The 17,601-nt window shown below is 37.2% G+C and overlaps 1 long non-coding RNA gene across 2 annotated transcripts; it reads left to right on the top strand.

Annotated features, from left to right (window-relative positions):
* Positions 1-964: 964 nt before the first annotated feature.
* On the top strand, positions 965-2,240 carry LOC140181205 (uncharacterized). 2 transcript variants are annotated; one of them, XR_011876123.1, is made up of 3 exons: positions 965-1,508; positions 1,629-1,729; positions 1,858-2,240. It is a non-coding gene; the product is annotated as an uncharacterized lncRNA (long non-coding RNA). The 2 variants fall into 2 exon arrangements; XR_011876124.1 differs by having other exon boundaries at positions 970-1,508; positions 1,579-1,729.
* Positions 2,241-17,601: the final 15,361 nt, after the last annotated feature.

Raw genomic sequence — 17,601 nt, 5'->3', positions numbered from 1 at the left:
TTTCCAACCAGGAGAACATATTGCCAAAGAGCTAATCAACTTCCCCGATGAGAACATGACAGTTAAACAAGTCCAACAATTCTTGGAAATTGTCAACTACATTGTAACATCCCGCATTTTTGAAAACCTAAATATAAATAAATTGTGATTTTATCTTGTTAAGTTTAAATTTTGTAATTTTAGAAATTATTTTGTTAGAAATAATTAAATAGATTCGGAGATAGTTTTATTTTGAATCAATTAATATTTTTAAGTAATTTTATTATAATAGAATATTTTGTATAATTTTAGTAATTGAAAAATAAGAAAGAATTTGTATAATTTAATTCAAGTAACTTTTATTCTGAAAAGGTTACGATTTATTTTATTAATTTGATATCTTATTTTATAAATTAATTAATTAAGAATAATTAAATTAGTTTTATTAATATTTGGAGTTTAAGTTGATTAATATTCTTATGTAATTTTTATAATTGGTTATTTCATATGCTTTGGAAATAAAATTTAGTAATGAAAGTATTATATAATTTAATTTAGGTAATTTCTATTAGAATGAATTATGGTTTATTTTATTAGTTTGAGTTTTAGAGATTAATTTATTAGGAATGATTAAATAGATTTTTATAAATACTTAAAGTTTAAGTAATTATATTATAATTAGATATTTTGTAAATTGAAATTAAAGTTTCGGCGATAGAAAAATAATAAAAAGTTTTATCATTTAATTTGAATAATTAGTATTGAGTTTAAACTATATTTTATAAAAATGTGATTAATATGCTTATTTTATAATTTAAATTAGAAATAATTAATTGAACTTAGCAATATGTTGATAAATAATGTTCTTAAATATTTTTAAGAGAGTATATTTGATTTTAAAATTACTCTACCTTCCAATTTTATCAAAATATCTATTCATATCTATCTATATTCTTATATAAAATCTTAATTTCTAAACCTAATTTCCTTAATTCACAAACCCTTACCCCCCTTTTCTCCCAAAACGAAGACATACACACACGGAGGAGAGGAGATCTTCTGAGAGAGCTGAGGAAGAAGAGAGAGCTTGGAATCGGAGGGGAAGAAGCCACACTCTATGCCGTCCAGTTGCGCTGCTATCGTGCCACCGTCGCGCCCAGCTCGCCGCCGTCCTCCACGCATTGCCGCCACTGTTTGTAGAGAGGAGAGGAGTCGTGCGTTGAGAGCCATCGCGTCTTGCCGCCAGGGGTTTCATCGCAGCCAACCCGTCGCCGCCGTCGGAAACAGAACCACGAAGAGGAGAGGAGAAACGATGTTGGGAGAAAAATGAGCTGCAAGCCGCTAACCGAGAAGAAGCTGTCTTCATCACCGCGATGGAGTCGTCCCTACTAACGCCGCGAACCGCCATCAGCGCTGCCGTCGAAGGGAGCTCGCTGTCACAGTTTAATCACCATCAGACTTGAAGGGAAGCGCCACTGATATTGCCCGACAGCAGCTTCCCTTGCGTTCCCAATTCCATTTTTGAAACTGTAACACTCTTGCTCGTGCTCTGCTTCCCGATTTTATTTCTCTACTATATTTTAATTCTGAATACAATAGTGTATGTTCATGTTTTGTATTGTTGTCGCCATCGTCAATCTGGATCCTAGTTGTCCCTGTCGTTCATGCCCCTTGCTGCCCCTGTTTCTCTACTACTATTATTTGGAGTACCAGCGTTGATGCTATTATGAATCTGTTAGAGTTGCTATTGGTGAGTCTGATGCTACTTTAATTCTAGATTGATCTTTTCCTTGATCATTGTCTATTTACACATTTTTTTATCACTGCTATACTTGTTCTGAGTCGATCCCGGTATGTGCCTTGTCTTGAGATCTCTAGGGCTGTGATTGCTCTTAATTTCCATCCAATTTGAATCCTTTGTTTGGTTACAACCCCGGTCACTGCCGTGAAGATTAACAATGCTGCTGTTCCGGTTGCTGCCTTGCCATTCCGGTTGCATGACAGTCACTGCTGCTGCCATGAAACTAAAAGGGAAGGGAATTGTTACGTTAAATTATGCAATTGCGACATCTAGGTAGGGGGTTTAAAATGATTTTAATTTAAAAATGCCTACAAGGTTTATTGAATAACTGCAAATAGATTCAATAGCTGTGAATAATTGATTGACTATGTGAATATTGAATTGTGGCTGAAATTGTGATTGGAATGATTGAGATTATGATTTGGAATTGTTGATTAATGATATTGATTGATTGTGTGGATTGGGAACTGTTTGATGACTAATTGTTGAGAATTCCTGAATTTTAATGGGTTATGTTGGGTTTGTTACCGTTGAGATGTTATTTTGTTTATTGTAATGTTAATGAACTTGGTTGGTGGTTGATTTGGAATTGGTTTTGAGGGGTATTGAAGGGTTGGATTTTGAATACTAAATGGTTTGCTGAAAATCATGTTCTCTTGAAATTAAACGGCAACTTTGAAAGTGATTCAGTGACTCTATAGTGACTGAAATGATATGAATTTAAGTGTTAAGTAAATTATATTAAGTGTAATTGTGAAAACTCAATTTTGAAGGTTTTGTATCAACTAGAGAATTATTTATGATTTTTTCAAAGTTGAATGCTAAAATCTTATTTTCTGCATAATTTCTAAACTAAGTCAGCAACTTTGAAAAAGCTATAACCAGTTCTGTGATTATCAGAATTGCGTGGAACCAAGTCCGGATCAAGCTTGGGAATATAGGGAGATGGACTGATGAATTTGAGACTTTTTTATTAAGTTTATGATTTATGGTGAATTTTTGAATTATAGATGTCAAATTTGGTTTTTCTGCAGAACGTTTAACACAGCAGCAACTTGTTTCCTCTATTAAAAATTCTCCAATTTGAATTTTGAAATGGAACAAATTTTAAATGAAACTCTGGTCCTAGTACTTTAATTTCATAAAAATTTAGAATTGTTAGAGTTGTGGTTTTAAATATATGAATTTTTAAAGTAAGATGTATTATGCAGTAAAAGTCAGGTTTTGTTTTCTAAGTCAGTAACTTTGAGACTTTATAATTTTTAATTCTGGAATGATATTAAGATGCAATCAATTGGAGGTGAAATTTGAATATGTTTAGTACATATGATTCAAATTTCAGGGTTTTCCATGTTTTAATAAGTAAGTTATGGGACTTGGAAGAGGTTGTGTTTAATGATTTGTAAAACAGAATTCTGCAGAAAATTACCTAACTTCCAAGCTACGTAACTCCTTCATTAAAATTGGTATGACCCTGGAACCAATTGAGAAAGAAATTTGGGTAAGTTAAGTTTAACCACGTTAATTTTGAAGGTGTTTGGATCTAATTTGGATTTTATATGAAATTTCGAATGTTGTATGCTGCTGCTATCTTCTGGATTTAAAACACTGCAGAGTAGTTACGGTTTTGCTTATATTTCCAAAGCTAGAGTCAGCGAAAAATTATGATTTTTGATTTAATAGAAATATTAATCCGAGACGGTCGCATGGATATAAAGTTTGCGTAATTTCGAATTCATTTGATATTTTAAAAACAAAATGGAAATCAGGCTGCCAAGTTATGTTGGTAATTATTTTGGATATGGAATTTAAGAAATAGATTTTTTTATTATCAAATGTTTTGAGGATATATTGTTGTGGCAATTACTAAAAGAGGCTGATGAAATATTGAGAAAGAAGGAACCCGTAAGGGTGGATAAGTCCTATTTTTAAAGGAGATTATGTCCAAATTTTTATAAAAGTATAAGGACTTAGTCAAAATCAATATTTAAGGCTTATTCAATGATAGAAACTTCAATGATTCTTTTAAGAGATTATTTGGTATACGAGATTGTTGGCAAGGGCGTGGGTCTTGTCCCGCTTGCGTATTTGCAATTATGAAAGGAAGGGGAAAGATGTAAAGTTTTTATAGTATGATTGAACTGAGAAAGGAAGTGGTACTACATAAGAATGTGAAAGTGATGATGAATAATGAGAATGATTATGTGATGATCTGCTGCATTGAGACAGTCAGATAGATAGTGGTGCGACCACTGAGAACGCTTTCCTGCGGTACAGATCCATATTTTAATTCTGTAAGGAAGAGGGGTTATTTTCTGCTACAGAAGTACCGTGACCACCTGTTCCATTTCTATAGTGGCAAAGGGGTTATTTCCTGTATACAAAAGGTGTATCGGCATATGTAACACCCTAACTACCAAAGCTCACGCTTCCGGCTGCGTAACTCTGATAGCTCGGACATTACGACGACACTTATACTATTTAATACTAAAATATGAGCCTGTTTAAAACTTTAAACCGCAATACCGCTCCCAAAAATTCTTTCGTTCAATAACGTACATCCATAAATACCATTCAACTTACAACAACCCATAAAGAGTGCATCCATATATATACATAAATATATATAAATAATATTACAAACATAATCCAATACGATTCCTATCCCTCTTACAGATTATATCAAGATAAAGGCGATGGTGCAGTAAATCATAACTAAAACAATACAGAGCATCACAACAATAATTAAATAAGCTCTTCGTAACTTCTGCGCCCAAATCCTGAAAGGGGAAAAATGTAGGGGGTGAGAACATCATCCTCGAAAGGGTTCTCAGTAGAGGGTTTTTGGGAATTACTGTAATAGGATACATGAAGATAATCGCACCAGTGATTCATAACCGTCTTATGCCTCTTTTCAAAAACAACGGTTTACGATGAAAGTAAAGTCGGAAATCTTTTCAGAAAGAAGAACCGTTCAATTCTCAAAAACTCAAAAGCCTTTCAAAGCGGTTTATCTAAGCGAAACCAAAATAGCCTTTCATATTTTATTCCAAACCAGAAACACAAAACCAAAATCAACCATCGGTTCATCTCATTCCAACCACGGCCCTAGGCCCAAACAATCCAACCATCAACCAATCACCACAGTCCAACAGAGTCCCAGTAGCAAACACAAATAGGAAGATGCAAACACAAACAAACAGTTATTACAAGTAGAACAATTAGCAATTAATCACATAGGCAAACCAAGTATAATATGCACACCCAAACAATGTCACATAAATGCATATGATGCATGCCTGTCCCTAGTGGCTGATGATATCATCTGTCGGTTATAGAGCCAACCCGACAAGTCCTGGTAGCTAACCATTGGACTGTCCCTCTGTCGCGCATCCCCAACTCGAGTTATACTCATCATAAACTTGATCATAATCATGATCCATATCCATCACCCTCACTGGTGAATATTTACGGGGGCGAGCTCATCCGGGGCTTTCACAGTGCCCGGCCACACTTACGACATAGGGTCAACAGAGTATCAAGTCTCAACCTGGAGCACGTGGTGGCTAGCCACTGCTACTACCCAGGGAACTCGTATCTCAGATAGTGGAAGTGCAACATTCACATTTATCAATGATTCAGCATAAACATGCAATCAATCTCATCCATGGATCAACATCCATCTCAGCCATCCGGCTCACGGTTCATTCTAGAACCAGCCAATATTCATATCATACACAGCCATTCCGGCTCACGGTTCAATCCAGAACCAATCAATATGTATAAACATACACAGCCATTCCGGCTCTCAATAAAACAGCACTTCCACATTCAAAATCATCAAATTCATGAAATCGGCATTTAAGCCATAAATCATTTTCTCAACTCATTTCACTTTGAAATCAAGTTTCAACTCTTTTCAGCCTTGGCTTTAGAAATCTCATTTCTCAAATCATCTCAGGCTCATAAGCCAAATTTACTCAAAGTGAGTTCCCTTTTTAAAACAAAGCCGCTCTCAGCATCCTCATTCCAAGACTTCCAAAACCATGGGAAGTTAAAGATTCAATTTGGGAACAATCAAAATCGCCCATCCCACAATGGAATTTTATAACAAGGTTCCTCGGCAGAGTCCCAAGTCTTTAGGGAAGGTCAACTTATATAAATTCCTTAAAATTCATTGAAACCTTTAAAATCATAGATTCCGGGTTCAAGTAAATAAAACTGAATTTATTATGAAACCGATCATACAAAATCACAAGTTCCAACTCGGTCCAAAAATCAACTCATTTGAAACGGAACCGGTTCATTTGAATCAAACCACTTTCAAGTTTCTTTTTGGAACCCATTTTTCTAACTCTTCCAAAATGCCTCAAACTTGATTACTCAATCAAAAGTCTAAATTCCTTTAAAATCACTAAAAGCTCCTTTTTATATTGAAATCAATATTAGAGCATCATTCTTTCCTTCAGTGATTCAAACTGTATAAATAGTTCGTTTCTAAATAAGCTGAACTCAACGCATAAAGTTCATTAAATAGATTAAGCTTGAAAACATAAATATTCTCTTAATAAATCAATTAATACAATTTCTCAAATCCAACCCTTTTTAAATAACTTTACAAACAAGAGTAGGATTTTGTAGAAATTTCGGCAGCACCTCCCCTAAAACTTGGACTTTTGCCACCCGGTTCGGGTCCCAACTAAACCGTTTCTCATTCCTTTTCAACAGCTCAAAACCAGAAATCAATTCAAAACAAGCTAAATCCAACAGTCGCCTCAATGGCATACCTCAAGGAAACCATTTCAAAAATCAACTCAATATCAACCGATTTAACTCATTTGTAAAGCTTTAAAGAATCGGTTCAGCAATAAATCATTTATCAAAACCAGAGCAATTAAAGCAACCCAGGCTGAATTTCAAGAGCATTCTATCTTTCACATCATCAAAATAATTGACTCAATTCAAACCAATCATCAACGGATTAAACTCATTTCAAATATTTAAAGAATCAACTTCAAACATTACATTTCACAAGCCACACAACAATTCGGCCAAACCAACATCCATAGTCATTCGAGTCAATCAAATAATACATAAGGCAGATACAATCACTAATTACACCATATCTCACATCAGTATCCATATGTAATAATTCCAATAATAAACTGTAGTTTTCGGAAAGCGCCCCTACCTCAAAACACAATTCCATAATCCAAGCGCCTCATAAGTTCTTTTCACCTCAACTCAAAATCAAAGGCAGCTTCAAAGCACAGCCCCACACATTTTCGCAGCAGCATAAATAGCTCTAAATTACAACAAGCAACCTCAGTTACTAACTCTAGGAACATTAATACCATAAAGGCTTTAATACACGTACGGGACACTAACGTAAGGCTTTCGAAACATAATTTCTTACCGGAATAACAACACGAAGCAGCTGCGGTTTCGAACCAGCCCCGGCACAGCTCCGGCGATGGAGGCAACCTCAGCCCCAACTACTCGTAACAGCAACAACAACTCTAACCGTGACATGCCATAACTCGAACTCAGCCCTACGTTATCAAAACCTTAGGATTCCTACCCAAATATAACAGTGCAGATTTTCAAGGGCTCCGGAATGTAACTCTTACCGTAACTAAGGAGAAGTGACTGAGCCCAGTGACGGCATCTCCGGCGGTGTTTCTAGCGGTCACAAGACTGCTCCTGGCGGCCAGAACAGTGGCACGGCTTCTCTCTCGTTCGGAAGCAACAACAATGGTGTCTTCCGGTGGCCACTGACCTCCATCATTAGCAACAGAAACTCCAGCTAGGCACCGCGGAGCAACAGATCGACAGCACCGTCGGCCAAGGTGCGGTGGTGGAGACGCCCTTAACCGCAGTGAAACGCGGCGGCTGGCTCTGTGACGAGGATGATGTAGTGGTGACGGCGCGTCAGCGGTGATGCGACAAGCTGGTCGGCGACGAGAATGGTGAAGGCCCACGCTCGGCGACGGTGACAGGCGGTGATGGTTTCCCCGCGGTGGCTCCCTTTCGTGCATCTCCTCTCTCTCTGCGCACGAGTTCGGCGGTGGCGAGGCAGTGAGGCGCGACGGTCTTCTCCCCCGGTCAGGCGACGGCGCGATGGCAGCAGTGAAGCCCGCATGCCGGCGCGAGTCTTTCTCTCCTCCTCCTCTTTCCTCGGCCCTCACAGATCTTTCCCCTCGTTGTCAGTAGTGGCGGCGACGGTGGCAGTGGCGTCCACCGCGCCGCCTTTCCTCCTCCCTCAATCTGCTTCTGCAAACCCCTCCCCTGTTTCCCCCTTCTTCCTTCGTTTCCTCCTAACCCATTCTTTCTTTCTTTCATTGAGTTGGGGAAACTGTTTGTGTTTGGCTGCTGGGTCATGGGGGAAGCAACGGGTAACCGGGTAGGGTTTTAGGGTTAGGGTTTCATTTTCAAAAATTAGGGTTAAGGACATTTTAGTAATTTCACTTAAAAATAGGTATAATGTAGTAATTAGAAATAAATTCTAATTCAACAATAATAGTGCATAAAATACTATTTGCTCATCAATTTCACACTTTATTTTCAATAAAATGCCCAAATCTAAAAATTAGAAATAATATACTTAATTTTCTTCATTTTTCAAGATAGCAGTAATAATATTTAAAATATTACTTATCAAATCCAAATCATATAAAATTCTTATTATTTCATAACTATCAACCTTATACTTTAAATATAGAAAATAATCCAATAGTTGTAAAATTGGATAATAAATCATAACTTGTCTCAAATTCAATAAATCACAACTTGCCTTAATTATCTTTAATAAAATGATTTCCGAAATTAAGGCTATAAATAACTATATGATTTGAGACTTGATCATAATAAGACTTTTCAAAAGTTCTGGGTCTTACATCCTACCCACCTTATAAAAATTTTCGCCCTCGAAAATTGATACAAAATGAAAGAAATTCCATAACAGTTCACCCTTGAACACATTTAAAGAAGAAGCAAAAATATCTCAAAATATAATCATATATACGATTTTCAAATACTTTGATTATCATAAGCATAAGGATGCAAAGATAGGAGTGTAACTGCCAGACAAACGTTACAAGATAGGCTCAATGCAAAAGATAACATGGGTCAATCATGTGATAGTAGGGCAAGGCATCAAAGGCTAGAAAACAGGATGGAGTTAAAACGATGTGCTCAATATCCGCACACTAATCTTATATCAACCTCAAGGTTTCAACTTTCCATCTCCATCAACCACTTTACAATTCCATACTCGATCACAAGTCTGACAATCACAAACCTGTTCGCAAGGAACAAAACGCCCACAACTCATACGTTGCACACCTACCGCTTCAACTTCCGTATACACATATCACGTCTCAAAGAACTAACGCATCGTGTTACTACGTCTACAAGTCGCACGTGATATCAAAACAATTCTCGAGTCTACTCAGAAGGATACAAGATTTAAAAAGGAGAGTCAAATGTCAAGGGTAATACTCATAGATTTGAGAGAATGTATCCAATTCCAGATAAATAAGGATGCTCAAGCAATGAAGTCTGCTAGACACAATTCAATTGACAACTTCAAAGATAACCCTTGGATCAAGGAAATTCAATAGGATCAATAGGAAGGAGAATCAGCGCATTAGTTCGGAACAATTTCAAGCTGAGTCGAAGAAGTAAGAGGTTTACAGAAAAGAATATCTCAGACCCAAGTCAAGCTCACAGAACTCGAGCATAATTAAAATACCTTCGAATACATTATTCTTAAAAGAATCGAAAACTTGCAGAAAAATCACTTTGCAGGTTAAAAGAAAAGTTAAGCAACAAGCCTCCTTCAAGAGAAAAAATAAAAGCATAATCGTGGCTTTGCTTTAATTCAATTTCATGTTGAAGTAGATTTTGTAGAGTTCCAAAAACAAATGCACACAACTTTGGCTAATAGCTAAAATATTTCCTCAAATATTTTAGAAAGATAGTTAGGTGCACAACCAAACCAAAAGCAGTTCATAAAACCTCGGAAGTAATCAAATGCTTGTTCAAAATTCTTAAAATTTCGTATTCAAACAAGCGTGTATAACATTCATAACAAGTACGAAAGAGGAAGTTAAACTCTTTTTAGAAAAGAAACTCCGGAGTAAAAATTTGCTTACAATTTGGTAAAGGAAATAAGTGGTGCATTACAAACGAACCAATTTCCACTAAACAAGGGAGCTTTCCAAAACTTCATTTAAAATGGTGCATGGCAACTTTAAATTAATTTCGTCAAAATTGGACAATGGTTTTAATCTCAATCAAACAACAGAAAATAAATCCCGTTTAATATTTCGTCAAAGAGAATTCGAGACTTCTTTAAAAGGTTCAAAACAAGACTCCAAAAGCGTTCTTGAAATCACCATCTCGGAAGAACATTCAAGAAGTCTAAGATGTACTAAAAAGGAGTCAAGCCTTGCAAGAAAGGATCTTAAATTAGAGTAGTTCAAACAAGATCCACTAAACATGAAATATCAAACAAGTTTTAAATTGATCCAAAAGAATACAAAAGTCATAGAAAAGACAACTCAATCATTTGTAATTTTTCAATGATAAATCTTTAACTAAAAACTCTTGTAGAGATAATGGGAGAATAAACAATGCACTATCTTGAAACGAATCAAACTGACCCACATAAGGATGAGATTCACAAGAGGGGACAAACCAAGATCAATGGTAATGTTCACAAGATGTAAAAGATTAGTTAAAAACAGAATCACATATGACATTCATAGAGGTGAAAAGCTTAAGAAGGAACCAGTCCGTTCATAAGAAGAAAGCTATGAATCCAATATTTTCAAAAGAACAACAATGGCATAAACTATGTAGTATGCTAAACCAAACTCAATTCAAAATAAGTTAAGTAAAGCTTATCAAACGAAACTCAACCGGAATAAAAGCGAAAAATCCTTTCTTTCCAGTATTTCGGAAAATATCCAAATACACAATCAAATAAAGATGTCCATTGGAAATATAGTAAAATTACTAGAAGGTCAAAATTTACTTTTAAAATAAGTGCAATTGCGTAAACCAGTAAAAGTACAGGCAACGTATTAGAAAGAAATAGTTGTTAAACTGTATAAATAATTTCAAAGTCTCATATATAGAAAAGTATATATCTAATCAACAGCAATTTATAAAATCTCAAAATTGGCTGTGATCACTGTCAAGTAAGAGAAAAACTGAATCAACAATTTCTCAAAGAATGGACTCAGAATCCGGAGTTAAAAGTCACAACACATTAAGACAGGTTCAAGGCTATATCAAAGAATACTTGAATCAAGAAGAACTCAAACAGAGGAAGATAGATGCAACAAGGATCTTAAACCAGCATATGCACTTAAGGTCAAACGAGAATGCATATGGATAGAGGAATAGAGTGAAGACATCAAATTACTTTTCAAAAGGTCTAGCAAACAAGAACTTCAAGTTAGGATATGAAAGAACATGTCAACTCGAACAGAAATCAAGACACACAACTGAATAGCCTCGAGAAGTAGTTTCCAACTTTTCCAAAACCCGCGATTCGCTTTACTCAAAACTAGGATTTCATCTTTGATAACCCATTAGTGCTTTCATATACATATTTCGCTAGTATTAAGCCGGCCAAACTTAATATCAGGAATTATGCAATGCAAGACTAACAGCATTAATCAATAGATCGTCATGTGCATAAAGCTCTAATTCTCGTCATTCGACAAGACCTAATACATGACAAACGCTCAGAGTATGCAACTGAAGCATAGTCAGTCCATTCCTCAGGCTCTACAGGAAGAACTGCTCTGATACCATAATGTAACACCCTAACTACCAAAGCTCACGCTTCCGGCTGCGTAACTCTGATAGCTCGGACATTACGACGACACTTATACTATTTAATACTAAAATATGAGCCTGTTTAAAACTTTAAACCGCAATACCGCTCCCAAAAATTCTTTCGTTCAATAACGTACATCCATAAATACCATTCAACTTACAACAACCCATAAAGAGTACATCCATATATATACATAAATATATATAAATAATATTACAAACATAATCCAATACGATTCCTATCCCTCTTACAGATTATATCAAGATAAAGGCGATGGTGCAGTAAATCATAACTAAAACAATACAGAGCATCACAACAATAATTAAATAAGCTCTTCGTAACTTCTGCGCCCAAATCCTGAAAGGGGAAAAATGTAGGGGGGTGAGAACATCATCCTCGAAAGGGTTCTCAGTAGAGGGTTTTTGGGAATTACTGTAATAGGATACATGAAGATAATCGCACCAGTGATTCATAACCGTCTTATGCCTCTTTTCAAAAACAACGGTTTACGATGAAAGTAAAGTCGGAAATCTTTTCAGAAAGAAGAACCGTTCAATTCTCAAAAACTCAAAAGCCTTTCAAAGCGGTTTATCTAAGCGAAACCAAAATAGCCTTTCATATTTTATTCCAAACCAGAAACACAAAACCAAAATCAACCATCGGTTCATCTCATTCCAACCACGGCCCTAGGCCCAAACAATCCAACCATCAACCAATCACCACAGTCCAACAGAGTCCCAGTAGCAAACACAAATAGGAAGATGCAAACACAAACAAACAGTTATTACAAGTAGAACAATTAGCAATTAATCACATAGGCAAACCAAGTATAATATGCACACCCAAACAATGTCACATAAATGCATATGATGCATGCCTGTCCCTAGTGGCTGATGATATCATCTGTCGGTTATAGAGCCAACCCGACAAGTCCTGGTAGCTAACCATTGGACTGTCCCTCTGTCGCGCATCCCCAACTCGAGTTATACTCATCATAAACTTGATCATAATCATGATCCATATCCATCACCCTCACTGGTGAATATTTACGGGGGCGAGCTCATCCGGGGCTTTCACAGTGCCCGGCCACACTTACGACATAGGGTCAACAGAGTATCAAGTCTCAACCTGGAGCACGTGGTGGCTAGCCACTGCTACTACCCAGGGAACTCGTATCTCAGATAGTGGAAGTGCAACATTCACATTTATCAATGATTCAGCATAAACATGCAATCAATCTCATCCATGGATCAACATCCATCTCAGCCATCCGGCTCACGGTTCATTCTAGAACCAGCCAATATTCATATCATACACAGCCATTCCGGCTCACGGTTCAATCCAGAACCAATCAATATGTATAAACATACACAGCCATTCCGGCTCTCAATAAAACAGCACTTCCACATTCAAAATCATCAAATTCATGAAATCGGCATTTAAGCCATAAATCATTTTCTCAACTCATTTCACTTTGAAATCAAGTTTCAACTCTTTTCAGCCTTGGCTTTAGAAATCTCATTTCTCAAATCATCTCAGGCTCATAAGCCAAATTTACTCAAAGTGAGTTCCCTTTTTAAAACAAAGCCGCTCTCAGCATCCTCATTCCAAGACTTCCAAAACCATGGGAAGTTAAAGATTCAATTTGGGAACAATCAAAATCGCCCATCCCACAATGGGATTTTATAACAAGGTTCCTCGGCAGAGTCCCAAGTCTTTAGGGAAGGTCAACTTATATAAATTCCTTAAAATTCATTGAAACCTTTAAAATCATAGATTCCCGATTCAAGTAAATAAAACTGAATTTATTATGAAACCGATCATACAAAATCACAAGTTCCAACTCGGTCCAAAAATCAACTCATTTGAAACGGAACCGGTTCATTTGAATCAAACCACTTTCAGGTTTCTTTTTGGAACCCATTTTTCTAACTCTTCCAAAATGCCTCAAACTTGATTACTCAATCAAAAGTCTAAATTCCTTTAAAATCACTAAAAGCTCCTTTTTATATTGAAATCAATATTAGAGCATCATTCTTTCCTTCAGTGATTCAAACTGTATAAATAGTTCGTTTCTAAATAAGCTGAACTCAACGCATAAAGTTCATTAAATAGATTAAGCTTGAAAACATAAATATTCTCTTAATAAATCAATTAATACAATTTCTCAAATCCAACCCTTTTTAAATAACTTTACAAACAAGAGTAGGATTTTGTAGAAATTTCGGCAGCACCTCCCCTAAAACTTGGACTTTTGCCACCCGGTTCGGGTCCCAACTAAACCGTTTCTCATTCCTTTTCAACAGCTCAAAACCAGAAATCAATTCAAAACAAGCTAAATCCAACAGTCGCCTCAATGGCATACCTCAAGGAAACCATTTCAAAAATCAACTCAATATCAACCGATTTAACTCATTTGTAAAGCTTTAAAGAATTGGTTCAGCAATAAATCATTTATCAAAACCAGAGCAATTAAAGCAACCCAGGCTGAATTTCAAGAGCATTCTATCTTTCACATCATCAAAATAATTGACTCAATTCAAACCAATCATCAACGGATTAAACTCATTTCAAATATTTAAAGAATCAACTTCAAACATTACATTTCACAAGCCACACAACAATTCGGCCAAACCAACATCCATAGTCATTCGAGTCAATCAAATAATACATAAGGCAGATACAATCACTAATTACACCATATCTCACATCAGTATCCATATGTAATAATTCCAATAATAAACTGTAGTTTTCGGAAAGCGCCCCTACCTCAAAACACAATTCCATAATCCAAGCGCCTCATAAGTTCTTTTCACCTCAACTCAAAATCAAAGGCAGCTTCAAAGCACAGCCCCACACATTTTCGCAGCAGCATAAATAGCTCTAAATTACAACAAGCAACCTCAGTTACTAACTCTAGGAACATTAATACCATAAAGGCTTTAATACACGTACGGGACACTAACGTAAGGCTTTCGAAACATAATTTCTTACCGGAATAACAACACGAAGCAGCTGCGGTTTCGAACCGGCCCCGGCACAGCTCCGGCGATGGAGGCAACCTCAGCCCCAACTACTCGTAACAGCAACAACAACTCTAACCGTGACATGCCATAACTCGAACTCAGCCCTACGTTATCAAAACCTTAGGATTCCTACCCAAATATAACAGTGCAGATTTTCAAGGGCTCCGGAATGTAACTCTTACCGTAACTAAGGAGAAGTGACTGAGCCCAGTGACGGCATCTCCGGCGGTGTTTCTAGCGGTCACAAGACTGCTCCTGGCGGCCAGAACAGTGGCACGGCTTCTCTCTCGTTCGGAAGCAACAACAATGGTGTCTTCCGGTGGCCACTGACCTCCATCATTAGCAACAGAAACTCCAGCTAGGCACCGCGGAGCAACAGATCGACAGCACCGTCGGCCAAGGTGCGGTGGTGGAGACGCCCTCAACCGCAGTGAAACGCGGCGGCTGGCTCTGTGACGAGGATGATGTAGTGGTGACGGCGCGTCAGCGGTGATGCGACAAGCTGGTCGGCGACGAGAATGGTGAAGGCCCACGCTCGGCGACGGTGACAGGCGGTGATGGTTTCCCCGCGGTGGCTCCCTTTCGTGCATCTCCTCTCTCTCTGCGCACGAGTTCGGCGGTGGCGAGGCAGTGAGGCGCGACGGTCTTCTCCCCCGGTCAGGCGACGGCGCGATGGCAGCAGTGAAGCCCGCATGCCGGCGCGAGTCTTTCTCTCCTCCTCCTCTTTCCTCGGCCCTCACAGATCTTTCCCCTCGTTGTCAGTAGCGGCGGCGACGGTGGCAGTGGCGTCCACCGCGCCGCCTTTCCTCCTCCCTCAATCTGCTTCTGCAAACCCCTCCCCTGTTTCCCCCTTCTTCCTTCGTTTCCTCCTAACCCATTCTTTCTTTCTTTCATTGAGTTGGGGAAACTGTTTGTGTTTGGCTGCTGGGTCATGGGGGAAGCAACGGGTAACCGGGTAGGGTTTTAGGGTTAGGGTTTCATTTTCAAAAATTAGGGTTAAGGGCATTTTAGTAATTTCACTTAAAAATAGGTATAATGTAGTAATTAGAAATAAATTCTAATTCAACAATAATAGTGCATAAAATACTATTTGCTCATCAATTTCACACTTTATTTTCAATAAAATGCCCAAATCTAAAAATTAGAAATAATATACTTAATTTTCTTCATTTTTCAAGATAGCAGTAATAATATTTAAAATATTACTTATCAAATCCAAATCATATAAAATTCTTATTATTTCATAACTATCAACCTTATACTTTAAATATAGAAAATAATCCAATAGTTGTAAAATTGGATAATAAATCATAACTTGTCTCAAATTCAATAAATCACAACTTGCCTTAATTATCTTTAATAAAATGATTTCCGAAATTAAGGCTATAAATAACTATATGATTTGAGACTTGATCATAATAAGACTTTTCAAAAGTTCTGGGTCTTACAGCATACATCCCTGCAGTGGCAGATGTGTTATTTCCTGCGTGCAGTAGACCCTGTGGTGGCAGAGGGGTTATTTCCTGTACACAGGGGTATAGTCAACAGGAAAGCCATATCCGGCTAGTAATGCTGGGTTACGTCGGGAGCGGGTAGAAACCGACAGATGAGCTCATTACCTGCACTAGGACTAGACATTCATCATATGCATCTATGTGACATTGTTTGGGTGTGTATATTGTAATTGGTTTGCCTAAGTGAATAATTCTGTTAACTGCTAATTGCTATACTTGATATAATTGCTCTTGATTGTGTTTGAACCTCATTACTTGTGTTTGTAACTGATTGGCTGGATTGTGGTGAATTGGGTGCTGGTTAAATTGCTTGGGCCTGAGGCCGTGATTGGATTGTGTTTGAGGTTTAGTAAGTATGAAAGATTGAGCTGGTTCAGCATAGACTTAATGAACCTATGCTTGGAACAGATTAGTCATTCATACGGTCTAAGAAAACTTTTAAGATTTTTATAAAGGAAAATATGGGTTTAGAATTTTGGATAATTAACTGATGCTTTATAAGATTTTGGATTTTTGAATGTTATGCTGTTGGTTTTCAAAATAAATGGTTGATACGGCGAGTAAAGATCACTGCAAATGAAAACAGTTTTTCTTTTAAATATTTTTGAGTGAAATTAACTATTTGCGTTTTATTCTTTACTTTCACGGCATTCTCTACCTCTACTGAGAACATGTGGTTTGGTTCTCACCCCCAAATTTTCCACCCTTTCAGTGCCACAGGTTTGAAGACGCAATTTGAAGCTGCGAGCGATTAGTAGGCTTTCTTTATGATTCTGATTGCTTTCATAGAGTCCCCTCACTCTTGTCCTTTGAGGTTTTATTTTAACAGAGGGGTAGGTGTTGTATTTGGGTTTATATGACTTCTTATGTATAAGAAATAATACTTATGTGGTTGTTATTATTATTTGCAATGTTTATCCTTGATACATGTCTTTAATGAATAAAAACAAAATTTTTTTGGCATTTTTCTTAAAACTGAAACGCGAACACGATACAAAGGCTCGATAATTAAGTAGTTAATATTAGAAAATGTTATGTAATGTTCTTTTTAGTAGAAATACCCTGACTTAAGCAAGGTATTTTGCTAGACGGGACGTTACATACATCAGAGACTTTATCCCAGATATGACCAGACACACCAGCCAGCTGTCAAAACTACTAAAAAAGAAGCCCCACCATGGGGACCTAAGCAAACCACAGCTGTCAAAATCCTGAAGAAGATAGCACAAGACCCCCTCCTTCAAAGATTCCCGGCGCAGGAAAAAGAATATTGCAGACAGATCTAGTGATGAATTCTGGGGAGCTGTGCTACTTGAAGAGATTGACGGGACAAGACACTACTGTGCACATGCTAGTGGACAATTCAAAGAATCTGAAAAACATTACCATACCACTTACAAAGAGATTCTTGCTATCAAAAGAGGGATA

The sequence above is a fragment of the Arachis hypogaea genome, chromosome 18 (assembly GCF_003086295.3).
Source record: "Arachis hypogaea cultivar Tifrunner chromosome 18, arahy.Tifrunner.gnm2.J5K5, whole genome shotgun sequence".
NCBI lineage: Eukaryota > Viridiplantae > Streptophyta > Magnoliopsida > Fabales > Fabaceae > Arachis > Arachis hypogaea.
The sequence above is the reverse complement of the archived record's forward strand: the minus strand, read 5'-3'. Positions and strand labels throughout refer to the sequence as shown.